Here is a 19,050-nt window from a genome sequence, read left to right on the forward strand (position 1 = left end):
ATTTTTGATTCAGCTCTGTAATTATTTTGATCAACAATTTATTTTCATTCATATTTCTTTTTTCGTCTTCAGATCTTTTTTTCACTTTCAGATCTTATTTTTTCAGTTTCAAACTTTTGGCCCCGTTCTGGCGTGGGAGGGCATGGCTTTGATTGAGAGGGGAGTGGAATTGTGAGTGACAGGAGTAAAAATCAACCAGACAAAATCAACAAATGCAGAGGAATTGTAGAATGTAGTCCAATCGTCCTGGGCTGGAGTACTTGTTCACAGGTGCCAGACGTTGGTCGACTCCATGCAACACAGTTCTCAGACACAGTGGTTATACAAATAAATATTAATTCAGTCATTCACAGAAAAGCTAAATCTTCAAGTACTGTAATTTTCAGTTAATACAGTAAATGCAAAAGTTTGTAAAGAAAAATGCAAACACTGCTTTTTTAACAACCTCATATTCCTTTTTCTTCACTTTCTGTAAAGTAATAACAGATTTGATCAGTTTTTCTTCATGTTTTGATTTGGAATAGAATGTACAGAGTTACCAATGCATGTGTGTGTATGGAAATAAAAGCTAATATAAAGATTTTGATCTTAACTCACTTTTTTAAACACACTGGGGGGGTGATGAGCTAGTGGTTAAAGTGTTGGGCTTGAGACCAGAGGATCCTGCAGAGGAATGGTCTATTTGAAGAGTTTCAGTCAGGGTTTAGAATTCATCATAGTACAGAAACATCATTAGTGAAGGTTACAAATGATCTTCTTATGGCCTCAGACAGTGGACTCATCTCTGTGCTTGTTCTGTTAGACCTCAGTGCTGCTTTTGATACTGTTGACCATAAAATTTTATTACAGAGATTAGAGCATGCCATAGGTATTAAAGGCACTGTGCTGCGGTGGTTTGAATCATATTATCTAATAGATTACAATTTGTTCATGTAAATGGGGAATCTTCTACACAGACTAAGGTTAATTATGGAGTTCCACAAGGTTCTGTGCTAGGACCAATTTTATTCACTTTATACATGTTTCCCTTAGGCAGTATTATTAGACAGCATTGCTTAAATTTTCATTGTTATGCAGATGATACCCAGCTTTATCTATCCATGAAGCCAGAGCACACACACCAATTAGCTAAACTGCAGGACTGTCTTACAGACATAAAGACATGGATGACCTCTAATTTCCTGCTTTTAAACTCAGATAAAACTGAAGTTATTGTACTTGGCCCCACAAATCTTAGAAACATGGTGTCTAACCAGATCCTTACTCTGGATGGCATTACCCTGACCTCCAGTAATACTGTGAGAAATCTTGGAGTCAATTTTGATCAGGATATTTCTTCAATGCGCATATTAAGCAAATATGTAGGACTGCTTTTTTGCATTTGCACAATATCTCCTGTTAAAAGGGAGTTTTTCCTTCCCACTGTCGCCAAGTGCTTGCTCACAGGGGGTCGTTTTGACCGTTGGGGTTTTCCGTAATTATTATATGACTTTGCCTTACAATATAAAGCGCCTTGGGGCAACTGTTTGTTGTGATTTGGTGCTATATAAATAAAATTGATTTGATTTGATTTCTGTAGGGTGTTTGGGTGGAAAATACTCAAAACCACACATGGGACATGAAGGGTTAAACTGACCTACACACTGTTGCAAAGCTGGAGCACCATCCTGTAATGTAACAAATGCAATCACATGAATGTCCTTGGACACTGGGATAAAAAAGCTTTTTAACCTACCATTCCTGGTTCTCAAGACCAGGCACCTAAGTTACTCTACTCTACTCTTTCTACTCTCCTATTTTACTCTTCCTTTTTAGATATTTAGATATACCTTTGTATACTGGTATAGTTCCACCTTAGAATTGGAATATATATAAGATATATCTTACTGAATTTTCATGAAAATATTCATCTGCAGGTTGATGTCACTTTTTTTTTTTTGATTCTGAGAAATGTGGCTTTCAAACTGCAAACTTTTAGCGTCTGCTCTGAGACACCAAAGCAACTGTACCTGGAAAATTAGTCATTGAAGCCAACTGAAGTAAACACATGCTCAGTCATCTGATCTTTGCACCCAAAACACTTAGAAAGACTGTTTTTCTACAACAAAAGTTGTTAACATTCACTCATCACTGATCAGTTACTTACACTGTTTTTTAATGTGTAACCCTTTATGCCACATTGCTGTCAAGACTACAAAAGCTTAAAGAGAAATGTGCTTTGAATGGACTTTTGTGTGTGTGTTTTAACAGGTGTTGATTTAGGGACAACCATGTATCACTTGAAAGTTCAAAAAGACATCACTCCAAAAAGCAAAAAAGCAAACACACAAGAACTATCTTTGAACTCAGCACCGATAAGTGGAACGCTCAAAGGAATTCAGAAAATGAATGGAATGATAAATAATGCATCAAAAGGTGGGTCTCACGTGCTTTCAGTCCTGTGTACAAAGGTAGCGATACTGGGTACATGGCAATTAATATTTCACAGTGCAGGTTTAATTGGATTAACCTAAATAGGTTGTTATGTGTCGGACGCAGCTCGGAGAACCGACCAGCGTTTGAAGGACCCAGTATGAAATAAGCAGAGCACGGTACAAAGGCTAACTGAATTTAATACATAACAGTGATGTGATACAAAAACAACAAAAGAGTGTGCGGTCTGGCGTGGTGGTGATACGGTGCGCTCCCAGCAGCGCTAACGGTCCAGAGCCAGAAGCCGTTCGGACCCAAGGACCCCGCCGACACCCCCAGGTGGCCGCAACAAACCGAGTCTGTGAAAGAAGGAACCATTATGTGAGTCCACACTCTACACACAGAGAGACCACTCAAAGGTGTACATAAACAGCAAACACTTCCTGGCTTAATTACTAATCAGCTTCCCAACCTGCAGGCATGGAACATCCAGTTCACAAAACTCCACTGCAGTGGAAGCCGATACATGACTAACGTACAGCTCAATATAATAAGGTGTGAGGGACACCACATTTACTGACTGTATAAACGTTAGTCACAAAATCTAACGTACCTCAGGAAGTGTGCTGACGAGCGTGAGACCTCACCCCCTCCTCTTTCACAGACCGTGCATCAAACCCTGGACGTTCTCTGCATCCACTGATGATGAGATGGCTCCCGAGACGACGATCTCACCCGTCTGGTCACAAGGTCGAGTCTCTGGCAAATACACACTATATACTCCAGTCTTAAATGCCACCATGCTCCAATCCATATAGATGCACCACAGCTGTGAGTCCTGACGAGCCACAGGTGATCAGGGTGAGGTCCTGATAACCTCAGCAACACAGCCACTCAGTCCCAAATGCAAGCCACCTGGAAGGAAAAACAAAAGACAGAAACAAAAAGGCAGCCAGGCCCCCCAGCCATACAACATAGGTACCACTTCATAATAAGTACCCATTAAACATGTTTGTTAAGCATTTGTAAACTGTTATTTAACGTTTTGTGCATCATCTGTAATGCGTTGTTCATATATTAATTGTACTTAGTAAATCAGTTGTAAACACAGTTATAAATGTTTTGTTCTCTGTAAATATACTCATCTAAAAGGGTTTTTAGATTGAAATTTTTACTTCATTTTTTTATTTTATTCATAATTGTTTCATAATTGATTTTAAAATCTGAACAGTAAAAATCAGTTGAAATTATACCATTTTTGGCAATTCATTAAGTAAAGCAATGAAATTGTGTATGAGTAAGATAGTCTGTAAGGTATATCATCATATCATCAGCATATCAATCAATCAATCAATCAATTTTTTTATATAGCGCCAAATCACAACAAACAGTTGCCCCAAGGCGCTTTATATTGTAAGGCAAGGCCATACAATAATTATGTAAAACCCCAACGGTCAAAACGACCCCCTGTGAGCAAGCACTTGGCTACAGTGGGAAGGAAAAACTCCCTTTTAACAGGAAGAAACCTCCAGCAGAACCAGGCTCAGGGAGGGGCAGTCTTCTGCTGGGACTGGTTGGGGCTGAGGGAGAGAACCAGGAAAAAGACATGCTGTGGAGGGGAGCAGAGATCGATCACTAATGATTAAATGCAGAGTGGTGCATACAGAGCAAAAAGAGAAAGAAACAGTGCATCATGGGAACCCCCCAGCAGTCTACGTCTATAGCAGCATAACTAAGGGATGGTTCAGGGTCACCTGATCCAGCCCCTAACATAAGCTTTAGCAAAAAGGAAAGTTTTAAGCCTAATCTTAAAAGTAGAGAGGGTGTCTGTTCTCCCCTGATCTGAATTGGGAGCTGGTTCCACAGGAGAGGAGCCTGAAAGCTGAAGGGCTCTGCCTTCCCATTTACTCTTACAAACCCTAGGAACTACAAGTAAGCCTGCAGTCTGAGAGCGAAGCGCTCTATTGGGGTGATATGGTACTACTAGGTCCCTAAGATAAGATGGGACTGATTATTCAAAACCTTATAAGTAAGAAGAAGAATTTAATCATCTTGAGATATGTAAGATATATGGTAAAAATATGACTATGATAGTCAGCTCTACCACAATGGCATATGGGTGATGAAAATCGGTATATTTGACAACTTTTTTTAAAATTAGCATTTTTTCAACAACAATAAATTTGTTAAAACAAGCCTGGTGTATCATTTAAATGTGTAATATGTTCCATTACATCACAAGCCATCATACAAAAAATTCTATAGCCATAGCTAATCAATACAATATTTCTCTGATTTTGATGAATCAAAGATACAAACGACATGTAAAATTTTGGGTGCTATCATTTTGAGCCCTTTGTGGAAGGCAGATCCACTAGATACAACAAAACTGCCAACATTTCCAAACTCTACACCAAAGGTAGCCTGGCATGAGCAGTTTCAAGGCTGTGTATGGGCATATAGGGAGTTTCATTCATTAATGTGCAAAGTTGGTAGAGAAAACAGTTTTCACGATATGTGAAAAATTCACAAAAACTTCAAAGGCTGCAATTCAAATGTTGAAAGATACAGACCTATATTGCATTCACCATAACTTTGTAATAGAAATAACATATCAAATGGACAGAACAGAACTGTATGGTCCCTTCACACATAATACAAATGTGACTGAATTGCACACGAAGCAGGAATCATATTGCAATACGTAACCTAGTCTCACGGCATGTCAGGATTCAGAAGCATGAAATATACAATAATCCTTTGGTTTGTGATATTGTAACGTAAGCACAAATTCATACGCCTCATACACCTGTTGTTACAATTTGTGCACACCAGCAGCTGAAAGACAGAGTGTGCCCTGTGAGAGAGCCATTCCAGTCCTCTTGCGACAGGTTTCGGCCAAATTCCAGTGACACACACAACAACTAATATTGCTCGCTTGGCATTAGAAAATGTGTGGCCATTCACAGCTGTTAGCATGAAAATAGTGAGCAGACGATCACTTTCGAGCTGGCTATAAATTTGTCTAAGTGCCCCCACAGTGTGGCGTTGCAAAAACATCAACACACGTGGCGTGCAGCGTGTCGGCTACCCCCGCAACACTGTGCCGTGCGTGTGGAATCGCGTATGTGTGGCTTCCCCCATCCAGAAACACATGTGGTGGTGTGTTGCAGATGGGGGATAACTAAATAGTAGTAAAATACTAAAAACAACTGAGCACATAACAGAGAAACAGAGTGACACATTGGTGTGCACTGAACTGATAGGGGGCATTGGCGTCAACAGCTACGCTGTTGAGATCTCTGGTTCTGGAAGTTACGGTTGGGGAACACGTACCGTGTTTGGACAGGCATGAACTCACAGCTGGGCAATGTGACATTTGTGTGTCTACTTCCTGTGCTCATATGGACATACTAAAAGCATATATTGCTGTTGCGATGGGCTGCAGCGAGTGAGTGCAGGTCGTGCCATTTGACAAGGTGCCCACAGGTGAAACAGACCATCAGATCATAACATGCCAGCAGGCAAGCTGAATGTCACGTCACCCACATGAGCTCGTTTCACATGACTGGTATCTGTCCTGCAGCGCACCGTCCACAGGATACACGTGTTGGGCCGTCCACGCCAGGCCAGTAGATGTGGACATGACAAGAGTGCACTGCATCATTCATGTCATTACATGACTGTCTGTGACTATGGGTGACCATGGGAACTTACTTGTATTGTTCGCTTGATAAGAGGGATTCAATGGACTGCATTTATATAAATGGACTGCATTTATATAGTGCTTTTCCATCTGCATCAGACGCTCAAATTCAATAAAATGTGTTTATATGATGTGTGGTTTTATTATTTTTTTTAAATACGTCTATCTCTTTGTTGATTTCAGGCATTTGTATGCACCTTTTACAGGACAGTGATGGTAGCACAATGGTAAAGTTTCTGGCTGGCAATCAGAGCTTTTGTAAATTACAGATTTGAATCCCGTGGGTGGCATGTTTTTTTTTTTTTCACAGCAACTGCGTGATGTGATTACACAAGCTCCAGCTGCTCGCACTGTGCTCCCACTGCGACAGGTTTGTGCACGCTCTGAAACTGTTGCAGCAGGATCATTCATGCCTGCCCGACTACGTGTCCCTCCCGATGTCGGGTCGATGTTTTCATGGTTCACTCATACAAGCTGTTTCACTGTGATTCACCCTGATTTGTACATATTCATACTATGTGTGAAGGGGCCCTGAGGGTGACCTGGGAGCATCTGGGTGACTTGAGATGGAATGACCCCCCTGTTAGTGTTGGATGTTGGGAGTGATCTGGATCAATATGCAGGCCCTGCAGCAGAAACATATGACATCACGATGTAAAAAAACAAGATCAGGAAGACACTATTTTGTTTCAGCTTGTGAATTAAATATCAGATTGCAACATGGTGATCAGTTGGAACATTCTGGATCAATATGCAATTATTGCATTGTGTTGTGGAATCTGGATCCAGCTCAAGTCCAGCATCGCAGACTGAACGGTCCCGCCCCTAAAAATCGGTCCGCCTTTTGCATCTGCACATGCGTCATTTCGGACCACAGCAGCAAATCTGAGACAGAGTCTCTTCACCCAAAGCAATCAAATGGATTCATGGGATTATTAAACATCAGATGATAAAAGTAAAACCTCTTAAATCATTCTAAGTCAGTTTTAAGCAGAAACGAGGTGAAAATTTCGTGACTCTTTGAAATGTCCGACGCACAGTGAATGCATCACTTCCTCCATCTTTTCTGATGAAATAATGCTGAAGGACTTTGAAGGAACAACTGTATCTGAACATCTTGACATGGCACGATGGAAGGCTACAGGTGTGCCAGCAGCAAAAACTTGACTTGTACTGTAGTATGTCTCAGATGACTGTGGGAGTAATTTAAACACATGCCTCAACTTGGATGATTAATAATCATCATCAGCATGGGTGTTAGTATTCTTGAACACTATTGTTAATTTAATTTTGTGTTCATTGATATTACATCTCTATCTCCTCAATAACGAAGAGAACATAATCAGAATTTCTGTGGAATGGATCATACTGGGTAAGATTTTCATTAATAAATAATGTAAACAGAAATACCAATGTGGCAGTATGAATAATAAATGTGAGTTAAAATGATAGTTTTCTGTGACACTGAATAATGCTAAGACACATTGTTTGCATAAGTCAAAGATTTGAGTACATGAAGTTATTTTTTTAACGATATTAATTACAAAGATTTGTAGGTGATAAATATTTATGAACTGACATTTTTTGCTTTTTGCAAAAGTCTATGCATATATCCAGTTAAATACCAATAATAAGGAATTGTTTTGTATCTTGGAGTCAGTTTGACACCAAATCACAATCCTGTTAGAGCACATGGAGACCTCCTCCTTCATACAGCCACAGATTAACTCCTAAATATGACAAGAACATGGGGTTTCTGAACACTTGACACACTTGGTAATGTAATGGGTTATTGTCAGAGCAGATTCATTTCAGGTAATACGTCTGACTGTGCATTGAAAAACCTCCAGAGTTATTGTAGTCTGAATGGAAATCATCAGTTGCGCTCTTCCTTTCAATTGTAATTTGTTGCCAGTAGGTTCCCCTGATACTCAGCCAATTATGTATTTTTACCAGGAACTTCAGAAAACGCCTGTCGTCCTGAAACCTTCCTGTCTTAAATTTGTCAAGACTGCAGAGCTGTGAGCCTTAATCTAAATAGCCTCAGCATGCTGGATGCTGACCTGTAGCTCCGTAATTAGAAATGCAGACGATAGAGCCTCAGTGATGCTACTGATTGTTGAGTGTGAATGCTCGACTGCGAGAATTCCCCAAGTCTACGGCCAGCCGCATTTTCTCCAAGAAAGCAAAAGAATTAGATGCATGTGTTCTTCCCTACTGCATTTTTATTTCCTTTTATTCAGAAACCAATTACTTCAGATTTTCCACTTTTAAGAGAGAGAGAGGAGAGATAGAGAGAGAGAGAGAGAGAGAGAGAGAGAGAGAGAGAGTGAGAAAAATAAAATTCTCCTGGAATTAGTTTCATGTGCCAAGAAAGAGGATCGATGAAAAATAGCCACACATTTCTCATCCTAGCTCTGTGCACGCTGCAAAATGATAAAGTTGCATTACGAAATATGCACTAACAAAATATTAAATCCATCATGCACCAGTAAGTGCAGCCAAAAAATTGATTGAACATGGCACACTTATTGTGTCGATTAGAAATGCATGTATTTTGGAGCAATCTTACAGCTTGGAATGGTTCACATGTCAGTGGAGAAAACGTTTTTTTCCCCAGAGAGGGGATGAAGTCACAGGAATGGAGACACTTACATAATCACGGCAGAGGCACCAACACTGGCTCTTTGTCGTTCAGCACCAGCAGCCGGAGACAAAAATGGCTTATTACATTATGTATGACTGCAGCAAGAGTACATACATATCCAGCATTACTCCGAGACAAAGTATTCTCTTAGGTCCGCTCCGTCTCCTCCTCTCTCATCCTCCAATCTACAGCAGGAAACCCCAAACTCCAATCTTGCTTAGAATCCCGTCTCTCAAGGACAGATTTTGCTCAGGCATGGATTACAGGCTGCTTTGGTTCAAATTTGTTTAAGTGCACTTAACACGGAAATTACACAAGTACAAGAAAACTGCAGTCTGCTCCTGAAGGTTCAGCGAGGTGCAAAGGGTCTTATAATTTAACAATTGAAACCTTTTATTCTTGAGACATAATGGGGTGGCATAGCAAAACATTCATTTTGTGATAAAAGCATGGAATTATGCACACATATTCTAAATTTTATACAGTTGAAAATCTTGAAATTTACTGAATTGATAGAAATTAATATTTTAAAAACTATGTACAAAGCTCATTTTAAAAATTTACCTATTAATCTACAAAATAGATTCACCAAAAGAGAAAGTAAATATGAATTGAAAGGAACTGAAGTTTTCGTAAAACCCAGGTATAGAACTACAACTAAAGGAAAGTGTATTTCAGTCAGAGGTGTTGATTTATGGAACAGTCTTGACAATGAAATAAACATTTCTAAGTCAATACATGTGTTTAAAAATAACTTAAAATTGTCTGTGTTGAAAAAATATGAAATTTCAGAGTAGTGCTTTTTAAACTGCTCTGTGTTATTCGTATGAGTATTGTGTCTTAAAAAAGTCATATGGCTGTTAAAGTTTGATGGAACTGTTATATTTTCTTGTGTGTGATGGGGGCAGATGTTATAAGTTATTACTTCTTTCTGCTCCTTTTCCTTTTTCATGGTAACTTGGTAATTGTATTTACTCTTGTGTTTTTGTTTTATTTTATGAATGAAATAAATAAAGAGAATGAGAATGAGAATGAGAAATTAACTAATGTCTATTTTCATTTTCAGATATGGAGCCATCCTGGAGCTGACCTCTAATGAGCCACAGGGGTCAATAAAGAATTACTCAGGGGGTCAAAATTGGAAAATGCTCCAATCATGTTGAAAACTATACCACATTATTTGTCTGATCATAATGATTCCAAAAATGTATAGTTTGGACTATCTGTGACTGAATGTTCTAGAGTTATGGGGTACAAATGGCAAAAACTGGTTGCAAAAATCAGTTCCAGTTTGTACAGGGGTCAAAAGTTAAAGTTGCTCCAATTTTGGTAATAAGTGATTAATAAATAATAAATAATAATAATAAATAATACATAAGGATTAATAAATGGAATTGCTTTGACTGTGCTGAATGCTTTGTCTCCAAAGTAAAGGTCAAACAAGGTCGACATATGATATATGATATATGTTACCCTGTAACATGATAACTAAACATGAAAGATGGTGCAAAGTAGTCCTTTTTAAAATGCTCTTACTTCATCCAATAATTTGCATCATTTTTTTTTTTTACCAAAATTGGACCAACTTTAACTTTTGACCTCTGTAACTACTGAAACTTGCCTCTGTCACCATTTTTGCTGTTTTTGCTGTAGAGGTCAACTCCAGGATGGCTCCATATCTGAAAATAAATATTGGTTAATTTATAATATGTGTGCCAAATTCCATGCTTTTACCACAAAATGAACTATTTTTATGGAAATTTTAGCTAAGCTGCCAGCTACCAGCTACCACTGCAAAAAACACAAAAAAACAAAACAAAAAAACAAAAAAAAACTGTGTTACTTTCACACATGACAGCACAGACAGTGGGAAAAGAAATCAAATGAAAAGCACTTTTCACTCATGGTCACAACATAACTCTTCACCAAAGTAATTACACTACTTGAACTATCAAAACACAACAAATCTATAACATGAACAATACTGCTAAACTAACATGTACTACAATAAAAATAACAAACTCCAAACTCCTACTATAATGCATTGCAGCAGCAATCGACAGTTTGTCTGCTTTAAAGACAGTGTATACATGACAATCTTTACTTTTTAAGCGAAAAGACACTTATTTATGGAGTTAAATTTGTCTCTTAATACCTGTAAATGCACAAAGGGTGATCTACAAATAGTCCTTACATGTGTTTTGTGATCCACAAACACAAATTTCTGATTTATAACTTGTGTGTTGGTTTTTACAAATAAATGTGTATTTGTAAATATGTCATTTTTTTTTTCATTTGTTAAAAAAATGCATTTGCAAATCTTAAAATTGTGTTTGTGAAGTGTGATTCAGTATTTGTGGATCACACGTTGGTTGCTTTTCACACTACCATCCAGTAGATGGCAATGTTCTATGCATTTTGACGGGGGTGGGGGGGTGGGGGTGATGAGAAGAGACTCATTTCCCCTAATGCCTTTTGGCGCCTGTGTCGGTTAAGGCTCAAACCTTCAGAATTAGCACATTACTTTAAAAGATATGTGCGATATTTTCACTTTGTAAAAATGACAGAGTTGCAGTTAATGACTAGAAACTGTCCGGAATTAGTTTTATTTATAAATGAAACCATGAGTGAAAAGTGCCTTGCATTTGATCTCTTCTGCCACTGTCTGTGTTGTTGTGTTTGGAAAGTAAGTAGCATGTCTTTGTAGCAGCTGGCAGGGCACATAAAGACAAAATCTCTGGCTTTTGTTGTTTGTTTTGGGGTTGTGATCACCTTTGAATTTACTCAGAGTCCCACGCTGTGCTTAAATTTGAAAGTGGCTTACCAAATCAATACTAAAAGTTAGTGGTTAGCTGTAAGTTCTTCTATTTATTTATTTTTTTAGTGTTTTTTTTTTTTGGTTTACATTATAAAACTTAACTTTTCACTTTACAGATTAGCGGTTATTGAAGCTAACTTTTTGGTTAGCTGTGCCCACCACTGGTACTAATTAAGATGTATTGCTAGCCTGGGGATGTTAGCGACTGACATTGGTAAGGTTAATAAGGCTGTATACTGGTTACAGTTTTTAATACCACCAGCCAGTCTGCAAAAATATGCTAATGGGCATGTTCTGGCTTCATTCATACCACCCTTTTCATGCCAGCGTTGCCCACACTCCATGCCTTTGCCCATTTATGGGTTGACCGTCAGTTTGGCGGAGTCAGGCACTCCTACATCTAGAACTGTCCCATTTGAGCTTCAAAGTCTTTCTTCATAAAACCTATAGATGATATCACAGGGTGTCAAGATCAACCCACTCTTCCATGTCATGACACCTGGTAACGGATCAAATAGGGGATTGTCCGGTGGGGGTGAAAAATGGTGGAGGCCTTGTGTGCGCCACAATTTGTAAATGGTTGAAAGGTCACATTTGTGATGAGGGTAGGCACGCATTTTCAGTGTATCTATCATTCTACATATTGTCTTTTTTCATAAATAAAATCGAGCAGAGCAGCTGAGGAGGAATCACTTCCACGCCAGCAAGTTATTAGCTACAATTTCTCACAAACTAAGACTTACTATACAGCTGGCAGCAAGGTGGTGTTATGCAGCACATAACTGGATATAGTTCTCCATTTTGTGTTGATGAGGGAAGTAGAGAGTGGCAGCACAACAGTTCCTCAGACGCATAATGTTCCTTGACTGACATGATATTTTATGATGAACGCATAAAGAAGAAGTAGAAGAAGGTCAAACAGTCTCCTTGGTCTTTGACTTCAGCACAGGAGTTCAGTGCACTTAGGTGAGTATCTCACTGGGCTGCGACAGTCAGCAAACGGCATCCCCAAGGAAATTTGTGCAGTTTGGCACAAGGTGTGTAGATGCTCACCATCTCCTCACCTCAGTCGCGGGGTGGTGCCCGCGCATCACTTCACTTTTGAACATATCAAAAAATTCACGCAATAAATGTACCCCTCACCACGTCATCTCGGCGACTCAGAACGTGCACAACATGTGGGACAACTTGTGAGGAGTTAACACACACTTTTCCTTTTACATGATCGGTGAGGAACAGCACTTCTGGAAGTGGCCGAACAAGTCCAGCAGCATCCAGCCGGCCAGCACTCACCTGCTGTACACAAGAAGGAGTGGCTGAACATATCCTGTCCACCCACAGACAAGCTGCACGGGCCGGATTCATATTTAATGAGTTATTTTTCTGAGGACAGAAGTGGATATTAAGTTTAATGCTCCTGGTCACTGCACACCTGCCATTGAATGAGAACTACTCCAGCACTCTGCCTTTGTTTTATCAGAGCACTTTCAGAGGATCACAGAGCTCATGGGCACATGGAGCAGCACTTTGAGCGAATTACAATGCTTGGCCAGTGGAGGACTGAGTGGTCGTTTTGGGGAGGAGAGGACAGTCACCAGCTGGGACAATAATATTGATGTGTAGCAGCTCCTGCGCATCATTCTGCGAGTCCATGAGTGGCTTTCCACATATTTTGTTTGTTTTTAATAATTATTTCTTATTATTTTATTATTTATTTTACTTTATTTCATTATTATTTTCAGTGTTTTTTCTGCCTGATGTCGGGGGAATTTTTACAGCCTCTTTCACATAATAACAATGTAATAGTCCACATCCACTGTAAGCACATTGTGCACAAACATGCCATAAATTTCAGCCACGCCAGTGACGTTCAACATCTGTGAAAGTGCTGCACATCATTCATGCACATGCCAGTGCTGCTTAACTTCTGTGTGTGTGTGTGTGTGTGTGTGTCATGCCATGTCATTGTCTGTTGCACAGTAGGTGTGTGGACTGCTCAATTTGTGGCTGTATTTTTCCCACCACTCCGGACGGCATTCAGCGGACAATCGCCACCATGCATGCAGGCATCAGGAGGACCAATTAAGTGAGATTCCACAAAAAAAAGTTGTTGCCTTTTTGCCTATTTGGGCATGATTTTGTGTATCTCAGTCCTCTCCATCAGTCGCACATCAGTGAGATTACCTTAAATAAGATAAGGTTTAAAAAAAAAAAGAAAACAAAAAAAAAAAAGTGGAGGGTAGGTTTATTACAAAAAAACCCCCTCATATTTTACACAATTTAAAAGAATAAAACCTCGGATATTTTCTGACATTTAAAAGATTACAAGAAAAAAAAACAGGAAAATAACAACAATAATAATAATAATAATAATAATAATAATAATAATAATAATAATGTACACACATGCACCACTGAAGACCGTTTTTGGCAAACCGTCTTCATACTTGTATCTTGTCTCACGCTTAAAAGCTATATTTAGTATTTGATCAATTTTAAAGTACAATACACCAAATAACATTTACAGTTTTCCAGGAATGTGAAGTGCAGAGAATGCTGAAGGGATGAGGAGACCCACAGCATCGTCGTCCTTTGCCAGGCCCATTAATGGTGACTCCAACACATAGCACAAACCAAGCTGATGATGGGGACTTGTAGTATTTGTACATATTGTTTGAAGTATTATATTCACAATCAAAGCAGACAGGAATGGAACCAGCAATGCCAGGGCTGAGGCAGGAACTTTCATCAATCTATGCTCCTGTGTGTGTGTGTGTGTGTGTGTGTGTGTGTGTGTGTGCGTGCGTGTGTGTGTGAGTGTGAGAGGATTGAGGGGGTAAACTAAGGGTTCTCCTGCTGTCCCCTTCAAATCCCTTTCAGTAATAAAAATGTTTTGGCTCAGTTCTTCACAGCATTTACAGCAGAAGAGCCACTCATGTACCTGTACTGGGATACCAGTCATTGCCATAATGAAGTAGCAGCCAAAGTCATTTGCATGAAATATTCAAAATATTCCTCAGACATAAAGTGAAAACTATTTTTGGAAAGCAATAATTTTTTTTTTTCTGACTTGATTGAGAGAGGAATCCAAGGTGCTTGTCGTAATTTCCATCAAATTTTCTCTGTACATGTAGGCTGAATCCAGAATTGCTCTTAAGGGGTTTGTCTGGCAAAGGCCAAGATCATTGGGTCAAAGGTCAAAACTCACTCAGATGTCACCCAAACCTGACACACATATGCAGGTGGGTTGTGGAATTGTCCAGGCGAGGTCAAACTTTCCACAGGTCAATTACTGGGGTCAAGCTAATTGGGTAAAAGGTCAAAATTAAAGTTTTTAATTCTGATTTGCATAAAACATGGCACACATAAGGTGGTGGGTTCCAGAATTGCTCAGCACTGTCAAATTTGGTAAAGGTCAGTCATTGTGATCAAGGTTATGTTCGTCAGCTTCCTTATTTCTGCCAAACTTCCTTATCAGGTCAACCTTCATGATCATAATAATGAAATGAAGAGCAATAAAGAATGAAGAGAGCAATTTTGAAGAAGAGGAAGACAGGCAATTTTGGGTCAACCTTCATTATCATACCAATTACTCTTAACTAAATACTTTTTGGCAAAGATCAAAGAATTTGATTGTCAACGTGGTTTGGTTTCACAAGGTCATCGAGAAGTCAGTAATTTAGGTGAAGTTCAATGTCATTGGGAATGAATGTCAGATTGCCTTTACTGTCTTCATGTCCCCTTGGACTATGACCAAATGTACATGTAAGTTATAGTTTTGTGTCTGTATAAAGACAAATGCATACAACATCATACAAAATTAAAAATACATACAAAATGGTGCAACGGCTTTAAGCATACGTGCATAAAGGTGTCCACAAAACTCACCTTATGTTGAAATTACTTCTGTATATTGCAGAATTACAGCTAATTTTAGTGCTGGCAAATAATTTATATTATGAAGAATTCCATTGTAAATGTAGTTAGTTTGTTTTGTGAATTTTTTGGAGGAAGCACATGTGCACATGCACATGTCCAAAGGTTTGAAGTGCATGCTGCATTCACTGGAAACTGGGAACTGAGAGTTTCCAACTTACAGCTAAGAGTCGAACAAAGCCAAGTCAAGTGTGGGAAAGTGCTGAATTTTGTGAATTTTTTAACGCATCCGCAACACCGCCATGGGTCCTATAGGCATACTATGGGTCCATCTCCACCTCTAAAAGTGACAGCCTGATGAAGCACGGGTGTCTCCTTGGCTTTGTCCAGTCAGTGCAGTCCTCTCTGCTGAATCGTGCATCATGAAATGTGTCATACATCCAAAAGGCTGAATTTGAAGCTCCCTCACCTAAAGCTATGATGATTGTGATGGTGAGAGGGAGGTGATGGTCTAGTGGTTAAGCGTTGGGCTTGAGACCAGAGGATCCTCGCTTCAAATCCCAGCCTGACCGGAAAATCACTAAGGGCCCTTGGGCAAGGTCCTTAATCCCCAAGTTGCTCCCAGTGTGTAATGGCAGCACCCTGACATCAGTGTGAGTGTGTTTGGGTGAATGTGAAGCATAATTGTAAATCGCTTTGAGCATCTGGTGCAGATGGAAAAGTGCTATATAAATGCAGCCCATTTATACCATTTTACCACGATAACACATTATTAGTCTTCCACTGACTCATTTTGACAAACCAAGTACAACTCCAATTCCAATGAAGTTGAGACATTGTGTAAAATGTAAATAAAAACAGAATACAATGATTTACAAATCCTCTTCAACCTATATTCAATTGAATACACCACAAAGACAAGATATTTAATGTTCAAACTGATAAACTTTATTGTTTTTGTGCAAATATATGCTCATTTTGAAATGGATGCCTGCAACACGTTTCCAAAAAGTTGGGACGTGGCAAGAAAAGACTCGGAACGTTGATGAATGCTCAAAGAGCACCTAATTGGAAACAGGTGAGTGTCATGATTGGGTATAAAAGGAGCATCTCCAAAAGGCTCAGCCATTCACAAGCAATGATGGGGCGAGGATCACCACTTGGTGAACAATTGTGTGAAAAAAAATCATCCAACAGTTTAAGAACAATGTTTCTCAATGTTCAATTACAAGCAATTTAGGAATTCCATCATCTACAGTCCATAATATGATCAGAAGATTCAGAGGATCTGGAGAACTTTCTACACGTAAGCGACAAGGCCGAAAACTAACCTTGAATGCCCATGACCTTTGATCCCTCGGGCGGCACTGCATTAAAAAAAACAACATCATTGTGTAAAGGATCTTACTGCGTGGGCTCAGGAACACTTAAGAAAATCATTTTCAGTTAACACAGTTCATCGCTACATTTACAAGTGCAAGTTAAAACTCAACCATGCAAAGCGAAAGTCATACATCAACAACATCCAGAAACGCCACCGCCTTCTCTGGGCCCGAGGTCATTTGAAATAGACAGATGCAAAGTGGAAAAGTGTGCTGTGCTCTGATGAGTCCACATTTCAAATTGTTTTTGTAAATCATGGACGTCGTGTCCTCTGGACAAAAGAGGAAAAAGACCATCCAGATTGTTACCAGCGCAAAGTTCAAAAGCCAGCATCTGTGATGGTATGGGGGTGTGTTAGTGTCCATGACATGGACAACTTACACATCTGTGATGGCACCATCAATGCTGAAAGGTACATCCAGGTTTTGGATCAACACATGTTGCCATCCAAGCAACGTCTTTTTCAGGGACGTCCCTGCTTATTTCAGCAAGACAATGCCAAGCCACATTCTGCACGTGTTACAACAGTGTGGCTTCGTAGTAAAAGAGTGCGGGTACTAGACTGGCCTGCCTGCAGTCCAGACCTGTCGCCCATTGAAAATGTGTGGTGCATTATGAAGCGCAAAATACGACAACGGAGACCTCAGACTGTTGAACAACTGGAGTCCTACATCAAGCAAGAATGGGAAGGAATTCCACCTACAAAGCTTCAACAATTAGTGTCCTCAGTTCCCAAACGCTTATTGAGTGTTGTTAGAAGTAAAGGTGATGTAACACAGTGGTAAACATACCACTGTCCCAGCTTTTTTGAAATGTGTTGCAGGCATCCATTTCAAAATGAGCAAATATTTCCACAAAAACAATTAATTTAATCAGTTTGAACATTAATATCTTGTCTTTGTGGTGTATTCAACTGAATATAGGTTGGAGAGGATTTGCACATCATTATATTCTGTTGTTATTTACATTTTATTCAACGTCCCAACTTCACTGGAATTGGGGTTATAAAATTTAGTAACTGTAAAGAACATTAGTATTGCCAACTGACACAGTAGACCCGTGTAAGTGTCTTCTTACCTGTCTAGCAGACATCCAGCAAATTCTTTTTTTTAATTTTCACCTTAGGTCTTCCTTAGCATTTCGGATCAACTACATTTACTAGTTGTTTCCATTACTTTGTGTTTCCATTTGATTTAACTTTTTCTTAATATATATTCAGTGGGGCAAAAAAGTATTTAGTCAGTACCTGATTGTGCAAGTTCTCTTATTTAGAAAAATCAATCAATCAATCAATTTTTTTTTTTATATAGCGCCAAATCACAACAAACAGTTGTGAGAGACAAAATGAGAAAAAAAAATCCAGAAAATCACATTGTAGGATTTTTAAAGAATTTATTTGTAAATTATGGTGGAAAATAAGTATTTGGTCAATAACAAAAGTTCAACTCAATACTTTGTAACATAACCTTTGTTTGGCAATGACAGAGGTCAAACATTTCCTGTAAGTCTTCACCAGGTTTGCACACAGTGTAGCTGGTATTTTGACCGATTCCTCCATGCAGATCTCCTCTAGGGCAGTGATGTTTTGTGGCTGTCGCTGGGCAACACGGACTTTCAACTCCCTCAACAAATTTTCTATGGGGTTGAGGTATGGAGACTGGCTAGACCATTCCAGGACCTTGAAATGCTTTTTATGCAGTCACTCCTTCATTGCCCGAGCGGTGTGTTTGGGATCATTGTCATACTGGAAGACCCAGCCACATTGCATCTCCAGTGCTCTCACTGATGCAAGGAGGTATTGGCTTAAAATCTCACAAGAAATGGCCCCGTTCATTCTTCCCTTAACACAGATCAGTCGTCCTGTCCCCTTTGCAGAAAAACAGCCCCAACGCATGATGTTTCCACCCGCATGCTTCACAGTAGGTATGGTGTTGTTGGAATGCAACTCAGCATTCTTCTTCCTCCAAACACGACGAGTTGAGTTTTTACCAAAATGTCCTATTTTGGTTTCATCTGACCACATGATATTCTCCCAGTCCTCTTCTGGAGCATCCATATGCTCTCTGGCAAACTTCAGATGTACCTGGACATGTACTGTCTCAAGCAGGGGGACACGCCTGGCACTGCAGGATTTGAGTCCCTCTGTGCGTAGTGTGTAGCCTTTGTTACTTTGGTCCCAGCTCTCTGCAGGTCATTCATCAGGTCCCT

The 19,050-nt window shown here is 39.5% G+C and overlaps 1 long non-coding RNA gene across 1 annotated transcript; it reads left to right on the forward strand.

Annotated features, from left to right (window-relative positions):
• The first annotated feature begins 203 nt into the window (after positions 1-203).
• On the forward strand, positions 204-18,015 carry LOC117500990. Its single transcript, XR_004557908.1, has 3 exons — positions 204-302; positions 12,485-12,486; positions 18,005-18,015. It is a non-coding gene; the product is annotated as an uncharacterized LOC117500990 (long non-coding RNA).
• The last annotated feature ends 1,035 nt before the right edge of the window (positions 18,016-19,050 follow it).

This window comes from Thalassophryne amazonica, chromosome 19 (assembly GCF_902500255.1).
Source record: "Thalassophryne amazonica chromosome 19, fThaAma1.1, whole genome shotgun sequence".
Lineage (NCBI taxonomy): Eukaryota > Metazoa > Chordata > Actinopteri > Batrachoidiformes > Batrachoididae > Thalassophryne > Thalassophryne amazonica.